Raw genomic sequence first — 11,634 nt, forward strand, 5'->3', positions numbered from 1 at the left:
TACAGATCCAATCCATCACTAGAGCTGTAAAAATCTGTAGAATTTTCCAGAAGTTTATCATTTAAATATTTATGGGCATGTTTAGATATGCAACTAAATGCATAAAAATACATTCATAAAGCAAAACATAAATCTGAATACATATATATATATACATACATATATACATACATATATACAAACGAAAATGCCCTGTTGTTGATGTTGAAATTCCATTGAAGGCCCCTTGGATCTAGGTGAGAAAGCGGCTCTATTGGTAAAAAATCTTGAAATAAAACTGATCAATGACATACATACATACATACATACATACATACATACATACATACATACATACATACATACATACACACACACACAGGCGCATGCATAATCTACTCTTCGATTTTTAAAACTGTAGGATGTGATTTGGTCGATCGACTATGTAGTAGCACAGGGAAAGCTCTCCTTTATCCTCAGCCACATGCAATTTGTAAACAGCTGTTGATAATCTTTGGTAATTGTTGATAAGCAAATTAATTTCAGCTGTGCATTTACATTTACCATACTAAATTTATATATATATATATATATATATATATAATATATATATATATATATATATATATATATATATATATATATCTTTAGATAAAACAAAAATATACATCTGTTTAATATTGTCTGCTCATTCGCGTCATAGCAACAATACTTGTTAATCGAAATATAGTGCAAATTTGTATACTGGCTTGTAAGCATAATTTATACCTTTTCTCTTACAAAATACAATTCATTTAAGTAATTATTGTGAATAATTAAAAATCAACAATATAAAGACATTACAAAAAAGAAACATATAGTTATACCATGATTATAGAGTCATTTGATAAAACTTAATTTTTCTTTTCTATAAACTTGTGATTTTCCTCATTGAATTGTTGTTGCTTTGATCTGATCGTAGGTTAGTTCTGATCGAACCGTGACCATTCAGTCTTCTTATGAGTGTAATGTGCACTTTTTTTTATGGCGATCGGGTTTGATTGAATCGGCGATTTAGTTGCTATTTCTTGCGGTTCATGTAAATGTCTCTTGCTCTCTTATGCACAATGAGTTGTTGCTGCAGCTGCTGGTGTTTAACTGTAGATCAGCTCAGATTTAGGGAGATTATGATGAAGTATATTCCAGTTATGACAATCCTGCCTTTTTGGAAGTATGTCATCAACTAGATGATATGGTATGTCCTTTCCTGAACTACTATAGTGTAAGTTGAGGGAGATTATTTCACGTCTATGAATCTAGGAATGGATATGCATGCTATTGTTCTGATTCTCGCTGCTTTGCTTGCCAATAATAATTTAATATCAGCTTGGCAGGGCCCAACAGGCATCAGTAAATGTTTTGATTGATAGGGACAGTTATTTTCTTCTAGTTCCAGTGTTCTTGGTGTTGCCTGTCACTGAGGAGACACAACAAAGCCGAAATACCGGTGCCTGATACACCCCCGACTGGAGCAAATTCATTTCTCATGCACGTCGTCTACAGGGAGAATTAGTTCTCCAAAGTCGAAATCTAACAAGGAAAAGACATGTTGTCATTCAAATCTGGCGAAAGTGTTAATAATGAACATACATATCGTTGTTTGGATTCTTGCAAGTTCTGCCTAATCAGAGATGACAGCGAACTAAACAACAATAACACAGCGAAAAAGTGAAGAAGATGGATTCTTTTCACGAAATACTCGCGGCTTTGGATTCCCAAGGAATTTACTTGAGAAATGTAACACTTCAGTCCAGTGTTTAAAGAAAATATTTGAAAATTTTTCAGACAAGTATCATACATTAAGTTAAAAGTGGCGTGATACAGATTATCTTATTATTATTGCTGTTGATGTTTTTGTTGTTGTTGAAGTTACTGTTGTTGTTATGTACATATATTCATATGCTCTATGTAAACTATTTATATAAATGGTTTAGCGAAGAAACATATTTACAGAAAAAATGTACAAAAACACATGTACACATGCGCCCATTCACACGCGAACTCACACGGATACACACACACACACACACACACACACGTATGAATACTTGTGTGTATGTGTAGTCACATACTGTCAGTTATGAACAAACATGAACAAACTTTTTCAGACGCACAAATGCAGAGATATTCACAGGATTATTTACATATAAGGAAGTAATAAGAATATATGTGTGTGCATATATATATATATATATATACATACACACATACACACTCACATATATATATATAATATATATATATATATATATATATATCATACTTACAATATACATTATATATAATTTGATACAAATATATGCGTGTGTGTATATATGTATGAATATGCATATGTATATATACATGTGTGTATGTACATATAACGTATATGTATATATGTGTATGTGTGTATGTATATATATATATACACACATATATATATACATATATATATATACATACATATATATACATACATATATATAATATATATATATATATAATATATATATATATATAATATATATATATATATGTTTATATTTATATTCATTATCGCATACACAGACATACACGCCCACATACACATACACACACGCATATTTATAAGAAAGATGGAGTAAGAGAGAGGGGTGAGAGAACGGAATAGAAAAGAAGGAAGATAGAATATTATGTGCGCCAATAATTGTGTTTTAATGTGCGTCACACAATGGAAACAAGAGAGCTTCTCATTGAATTAATGCAACATAGAGAAATTCTTGAGATATTCATCAAAATAATATCAACAAAAGACAAAATAACAAACCACAATAAACAAAAAATATAAACAAAGAAACGAAAGAAGTAATAACAAAGTGCTAACAACAAACAAAAAAATGTCCTTCCTTGTTAAATTCGGAATAAGGTGGGCGTACAGCATGTCTGTGAATCGTCAGTAATGTCCGATCTCATATGGCCCTTGACACAAAAAGAAAAGAAGAAAGAAAGCGGACATAAATGAATGTCCTCCATATTTGTTGCATATCTTAAACGCTATACGCACGCAGCTGTAATCTGGGAGCGCCATCTTTGACGTTTCCTAGTTGCTGCTGTAGCTTAAAAGCTATATAACCGTCTGTTGTTTACATACCGAAAGAATGTTTGTATAGGTGCAGGCGTGACTGTGGTTTAAGAAGCTCAATTTACAACCACATGGTTCCGGGTCCAGTACCACCGCGTGGCACTTTGGGCAAATGTCGTCTACTATAATCCTGGTCCAGTGAGTGAAACTGAAATTCAATCGTTTGTATGTATGTATGTATGTATGTATGTATGTATGTATGTATGTATGTATGTATGTATGTATGTATATATATATATATATATATATATATATATATATATATATATATATATATATATATAGAGAGAGAGAGAGAGAGAGAGAGATAGATATCATTTTAGTTGCCAGGAAATCGTTTATTAAGTTTGATAATAAGTTGTGGATCCGTAAAGATACTCCCAATGAATTTGATGTGCCTATGGGTAGTTCGGATAGTGCGCAGATAGCCGATTTGGTCGGAATATATATTCTCTACGAATTGTCCGACCAATTCCCGGAGATCGCGGGCGGCCTGTATCGTGACGATTGTCTGTTTTACCTGCAAAACACCACGAACAGAATAGTGCAGAAAACTAAGAGCAGGTTAGCTAGGTTTTTTAATAGAATGGGCATGAGTATAGTTTTTGATAATGAACTCACCAAGGCTAATTTCCTAGACGTTACACTTAACCTTAATAGCGACTCATACTGCCCTTACCATAAGCCTTCCACTAATTTGAAGTATGTCAGTGTCTTCTCAAATCATGCCAAAACCGTAACAGACAATTTGGTTAAAAACATCTCTCTAAGATTGTCTGGCTTGTCCGCCAGTGCCGATATTTTTATGCAGAAAGCGGAATTTTATAACGCCGCACTATCCAAGGCCGGTTATAGGCAGAAGGTAATTTATATTGATCCGGCCCTTCCGATGCCATCATTCGGTCATCAGGATAGGGCCGTATATAATAACATTAACATTTTAAGTAAGGACGGGAGCGCGGCGGATGCCGGGGTAGTCGCTCCCGCATTTAATTTAGCGAACAAGGATAATTATCGGTCCGGGAGGTCTTACACTAACCCAAGACCCGTTATTCATCCGAGAATCACCCACCCGAATGCGAGAGCTGGCGTCCCGACCCATCACACTGATAGGAATAAGCATATATGGTTTGTAATCCCCTTTGGTAAGCAGATTAGAACTAACCTCCCCCTCATGTTTAGACAAGCCATCGCCAATAACTTCCCAGAAATTCCAAATATTACTCCACGGTTAACTCGCATAAAGTTAGGATAGCTTTCTCCAACACTAAAAACCTCGCCCAGATAATCGCCTCCCATAATAATAGGCTACTTACTAAGACCCTATCACCTTTTTCCGGAGGCACAGCCTCTTCCGCTCCCGGTTTAATGCTCAGTAGGAATAATTATAGTAGTAATAATGATATGAGAGCCAGTACAGTGACACATAATCTCAGCTCCAGCCAGGGAGTACCCACTAGGGGTATAGTTATAAATAGGGGTGTTGTGGTTGACGGTAACAATGGGAGTAGGGTAGAGAGCCCCAATAGCATCCCCAGCATCATTTCCCGCAATAGCAGCACCACGGGCAGTAGCAATGACAGCACTCTGATAGATAGTGGAGAATCAGGGGTTATTCCTATAGTTAATAGTGACGTAGTGGAAAATAGGGTAGTAAGCGGCTGCAGGTCTCGGAACGAATATAGTGACAGGAACGCAGTTCTAATTTCAGAAACTAATCCTAGCAGATTAAGATTCACGTCGGCGAACTCCAAGATCAAAAACGCCGTCTACCAATGCAAGGTTTACACGGACTCAGATGTCTTCACTTATGTAGGGGCATCATCCTCAAGATTGTCTTTGCGTGTCTCCAACCATTACGCAACTTTTCGGGACGTGAACAAGCGCCAGACCACGGGACTCAGTAAGCTAATATGGCGACTGAAGGATACGAACTTAAGCTATAGGCTGGAATGGTCAATTTTGTCGGTGGCCCTCCCATTTGATAGGGGCAGAAGACAGTGCAACCTTTGTGTCTCCGAACTCTTCCATATTTTGTTTGCCAGAGGCCGGATGGTAAACGGGCTCTTACAGTCGGCTTTTCGATGCCCCCATTGGCGGCGTTACACTTATCTGGCTTTTAAATAGCGTTTATAAATAATACCGGCACCCATAGCCCTTGGTAACAAATTCTGAAATAGCCTTTAAGATATCTACGATTAACCACTGCAAGGGGAATTACTCCTGTAAGACAAACGGGGCTTGGTTTTTTCACAGCGGGGGGTTTCCTTGACAAGGCAGGCTTAGATGAACACACAAACACATAAAACATAATATATATATATTTTTTTTCTTTCTGCCACCCAACGGGTATCACGGCAGTAGCCACTGACAGCCGAACGATCAAACGCACACACGTACACAAAAAATGTTTTCTACCCCTACGCCAACACACACATATATAGAACAGTATACACACACACACGTCTCTAAGTAGATTTTTTCTCGCCCCTTATAAAACATCCAATATTCCTTAAATAGTCAGAACTTTATGCTCGGTCACAAAGAACATCTATACACCCTCACCCACATGATTGACCGATGCCTGACCCGTTGAATTCTTCAGCCACCGGTTCTCAACATACACTGATAAACAGTTTCGCCATGGGCTCTTAGGAGCATAGTTCGATTTGCTTTTGCTCCGCCTCTGTTCTGTTTTTGTTTTTCCAGCGGATTTCCTTTTTTCTTCCTGAAGAGAAAGACACAATATGGTCCCATTATTCAATCGGATTTTGGTAATTTGTGCCTTTCGAAACACGTGTAGAATGAAATAAAACGATTTCTGTTCAATCTGCGTTCAGCTCCATTTCTTCAATTCACCAATAATGTTTTAATTTCAATTATCCGCACCAACGCACGGTTGCAACGCCAGATGGTTGTACCTCCAACCGTGCTGTTTACTGCTGTGATTTTTGCTACTAAGGTATCGGTTAAACTTTTGATTAATCTACTACAAGATTATTCATCTTTCTATTTCACATAGATTATATATATATATATATATATACTTTATTTAAAGTAGCAGAAAATTCAACAAAACCTGTTACTCTGAGTTTCACGTTGCCGTTCATCGGACAGTTTTTGCTAGAATAGAACCGATATGTCAATTCTATCCAGACTAGTATAAACGCTACACCTTTAAAAATGTAAAGGTGTAGGGTTTATACTAGTCTGGATAGAATTGACATATCGGTTCTATTCTAGCAAAAACTGTCCGATGAACGGCAACGTGAAACTCAGAGTAACAGGCTTGGTTGAATTTTCTGCTGGTTTAAATAAAGCATATTACTCTACCACTGGTATTTGAGTACTCTCTTTTCCACCTTGTTTCACATTTATGAGTTTACTCCGGTATATATATATATATATATATAATATATATATATATATTATATATATATATATATATATATATAATATAATATAATATAATATAATATAAATAATATATATATATATAATATAATATAATATATATATATATACACACATATATACATAAGTATTTATATAGGTATGCATGTATAGGTAAGGACGTCACAAAACATAAACATGAAATACGAAAATAACGTTGGGTACGAAAAGAACGAAAGAAACAAATGGAAAACAAGACAAGTAAGAAACGACCCTTCATCAGTTGTCGGCTGTCCTTCTACTCCTTATTTCGAGCAATGAACGACAAGATAAGTTTTTGAAGGCAGTTGCTCTCGCGAACCAAAATAAAATTTGGGATTTGTGGAGGGTCAAAGTTGGTAGAAAAAATAGGACATACAGGATCTACTTTCGATCTATTTTGTCCCGGTTCATCATTTATTTAGCATTAGGTTAGAGTTTGAAATGTTTGTCAAAAGCCGAGCATTTGATCACAAAGTTTAGTATTTCACCAGAATCGATAAAATAATGCCAATAATTGCTTACCAATTCCATTGAGTCATTGAATCTACTGCATATATGTATGTTTGTGCGTGTTTGTGTGTGCATGTGTGTGCGTGTGTGTGCGTGTGCGTATGTGCATATGTGTGTATATATACATAGGTATGCCAAAGAAACAGCTACGGCGCACTGTAGGATAGGGCCACTCCTTGAAAAGGATGGCACACTCACAGAAAATCCAATGAGGGTAAGTGAAATACTAAATAAACAATTCAAGAGTATTTTCACTCCACCCCTAGGGCATTTTCAAGTCAGCAATCCAACTGACTTCTTTACCACTGCAGATATAAAATCAGAGGCAGCGATGATTGATTACATCAATATAAAGGAAGACGATGTAATAAAGGTTATTGATGAAATGAAAACAAACTCAGCTACTGGCCCCGATGGATTCCCAGCAATCCTTCTAAAAGTATGTAAGAGAGTCCTAGCAAGACCACTGCAGTTCCTCTTTCAGAGCTTCCTTGCAACTGGTAAACTCCCAAGAAAACTGAAGGAAGGTAAAATATGCCCTATTCATAAAGGAGGTAGAAGAGCAGAGGCCAAGAACTACAGACCTATCTCTCTGACCTCACACATCAGCAAGGTCATGGAACGAATAGTCAGAAGGAAACTAATCACCTTCCTTGAAGAAAATGACTTGCTGCCTGACACCCAACATGGTTTCCGACCAGGAAGAAGCTGTTTAACTCAGCTCCTACAACACTATGACTGGGTGCTGAAACGACTGCTCAACCACTCAAATGTGGATGTCATATATCTCGACTTTGCAAAGGCCTTTGATAAAGTCGACCATGGAGTGATATGTCACAAACTGCGTGATCTTGGCATAGTTGGAAAATTGGGAGAATGGCTTCATGACTTTCTGAAGGATAGAAGTCAGGTGGTAGTAGCCATTAACACGCAAATAGTGAGCGGTGTTCCGCAAGGCACTGTTTTGGGACCACTACTGTTCAAAATGGGTCTCTCAGACATACCCTCAGCCACGCAGAGAGCCATGATCACAAGTTATGCAGATGATACAAAAGTTTCACAGGCAGAACCCTGAAGACATTAAGAACCTTCAATGTGAGCTGGACAAAATATACAAGTGGGCTGAAAAGAATAGCATGCAGTTCAATGCTGAAAAGTTTCAAGCTTTATGCTATCAGCATGCAAAACTAAATGCAATACCCAATAAATACACTGGACCTGGAGGGATTGCAATCCCAGAGGCACAATCAGTGCGAGACCTTGGTATTTACATGAGTGATAATGCAACCTTTCATGTGCATGTTGCTAAATTGGCAATGAAATGTAGGCAGCTGACCGGATGGATTCTTAGAACCTTTAGAACAAGAGACCAGGAAACCATGATGGTCCTCTGGAGGACACTTGTCCTAAGCCACTTTGACTATTGCTCTCAGCTATGGTCACCATCCAGTGTCAAGTTAATCACAGAACTTGAGGCGATCCAACGAAGCTACATGAAGAAGATAGCCTCTGTGCAGCATATAAGCTATTGGGAAAGACTCAAGAGACTGAAACTCTATTCCTTAGAGCGTAGGCGAGAAAGATATGCCATAATATATATCTGGAAGATCCTAGAAGGACTTGTCCCAAACTTTGACATCGAGAGTTACACAAATGCCAGATCTGGGCCCCACTGCACAGTGCCAAGGACTCCAAATTTGCCATCAAGATGTAGGACAAGATACTGTGATAGCCTGGGCTTCCGAGGGCCACAGCTCTTCAATATCCTCCCGAAGAACCTAAGAGACCTGCATGGGGTGGATGCAGATGTCTTTAAAATAAAACTGGATCTCTTGTTGCCAGGTGTCTCAGATGAACCAACTTCACGGCAGGAGGTGCAGATGAGGGCAGCTGCATCGAACTCTCTCATGTACCAAATGACAATTGCTAAAAAGCATTCGTGAAGTAAAATCATGTAGCAACACCAAATGGCGGTGCCCCAGCATGGCCACAGCTTGTGAGCTGAAACTAGATAAAAATAAAAAATCAAAAAAAAAAATCATATATCATATGTATATATGTATAAGTTAATCATACCAAGGATCTATATTCATTTAAGGGATGTTTGCATAGTATATTATATTGATTTGAATATCTTTTGAATAACTGACGTCTATATGTCAATTTCTCCATTTTCTTCTTTGATTCATATATATATATATATATAATATATATATATATATATATATATATATATATATATTGACCATTATTTTGTGTACACCTGCAAGTAAATGTGCTTCACTGATGAGAACTAAATGACCGTTTCTCAACCTCACTTTGTGTCACGCTCAACTTCTATACCCCACACTCCTAGAAAATCGTGCGCTCCACTATGAATGGACAAAGTATACAGCACACACACACACACACACACACACACACACACACACACACACACACACACACACACACATATATATATACACACTCACACACTCACACACACAAACACACACACAAAAAAATACATACATACATAACACACACGCGCCTAGCTGTGTAGTAGGAAGTTTGCTTCCCAGTCACACGGTTCCGGGTTCTGTGCCACTGCGTGGTACCTTTGCCAAGTGTTTTGTATTATGGAGTTTGGCCGTCCAAAGCTCGAGTAGTGGGTTTGGTAGACGGAAACTGAAGGGAGCTTTGTGTCAAAATTTTAAAGCAATATTAAGAAGTTCAAGCCTGGCGTCACTCGAGAGCGTGTATGGCTGGACAGCAAGTACTTTGCTTCTCGTTAACTGCCTTAGATGCATATATAGTTTCAAGCAGACGAACGTCTCTCTTTTCTTAGCCATGAACCAGTTGCGGCAGCACCCACCTGGTATTCGTTATAGCTTAGAGCAACAGGAAATGAAATGGCATGTTGAAAGACACAGTACACCGACAGGTTCAAGAATTTATGACTTTATGATAACATGTCAAACAACCTAATCATTAGGTCACGTGCCTTCACCTATTCGACACACGATGTAAATCGAAATTTGATTCTCAACGTAAAATATACTGGAGATGTTTCTCATCAGTGGCGGCAAGTGCAAGAAAGTAATCGTCGTCTGCTGCAAATTTCGACCTACATCACTAAGAAGATTGGTCTGATCCCAAGGAAGGTGCCAAAGAGAATAAAAAAAAAAGAAGGAAAATGTAGATGGCTATGCTGTGAGAACGAGGAAAAAACACAATTCTTACAATGTTATCGTATTTTAAACCATTGTAAATGAAATCTATTCCCCCTCATACACAGATATAACCATGATTTATACAGCACCACAATTACACATGGAATATGACATTTTCTTTCTTCAAATTTAATTCGCCTTTGAATGTAATAGACTATTAATATATTCAATTGAATAGACTATTTCCTTTGAATTTAACTGGCTATTATTTGAATTTAATAGACAGTTACTTTAATATACATGACACAGACCTGAACTGAAGAAGCTTGAAAAGTCGAAATGTGTATAGAGAGTGTCAGATAAAGTGTTGAAAAGAACAGTTAGTTATCTACTGATTTCATAGGACGAAAAAAATTTTTTTCGGTATTTTTTTAAATGATGATGTGTATTTTCATATTCAACGTCTTTTTTTTTTATTTTAGAAAGGTTGTGTACACATACATAGAATTTGGTAAGGGTGATAAATCGTTTCCCCATCTCTATCTTTCACGCCTTCAGTCTGTTCTTCTCATATTCAGAAAGTGTGTGTGTGTGTGTGTGTGTGTGTGTGTGTGTGTGTGTAAGTATATATCTTATATATGTATTTAGATATGTATGTATGTCTGTATGTATGTATATATGTATGTATAAGATAACTTACATTTAGATAACTTAGATATGTTTCGACCAAAGATTGGTCCAGGCCATGTCTAACTTAATAGCACCACCTGATAGCATTATTCGAATCCTGTTTAAGTCAAGTTTTGTTCAAGTAGTGAGTTCTTGTTGGGTGAGTTGTATCAAGTTTTGTTCAAGTACTGAGTTCTTGTTGGGTGAGTTGTATCCAATTATGGGTGGCTTGTGTGGTATTCTTTGAAGGAATCTATCGAGACTCCGTTTAAAGTTGATGGGATCCTTTTCCTCTTTGATCTCCCTCGGGACAATGTTAAATAGGGCAGGGCCTGTTGAGGAAAAGAAATTATGTTGCAGTGTACATGTATGTTGTGATCTTGAATTGGGCAGGGGACGTATGGCCCGTGGTCCCAGTCTTGAATGAACCTTGAAGCTAATGTTAAGGTCGTTTGGGCAAAGTTGGCGGTATATTCTCCACATCGTACAAATGATGTACCGCTCACAGCGACGCTGGAGAGAGTAAAGTTTCAAGGCTTTAAGGCGATCCCAATAATCGAGAGCAGCCATGCCTTCAATTTGTTTAGTGAGTGCCCTCTGGGGTGACTCAATCCTGGAGATGTTTTGTCTTGTATGGGGAGACCACAGTGGGAAGCAGTGTTCAAGGTGTGGCCGTACAAAGGAGGAGAAAAGTGGTATGATGACACCTTGTTCTCTGGACCGGAAAGTTCTTAAGATCCAGGAACT

The sequence above is a fragment of the Octopus sinensis genome, linkage group LG9, assembly GCF_006345805.1.
Source record: "Octopus sinensis linkage group LG9, ASM634580v1, whole genome shotgun sequence".
NCBI classification, from domain to species: Eukaryota; Metazoa; Mollusca; class Cephalopoda; order Octopoda; family Octopodidae; genus Octopus; species Octopus sinensis.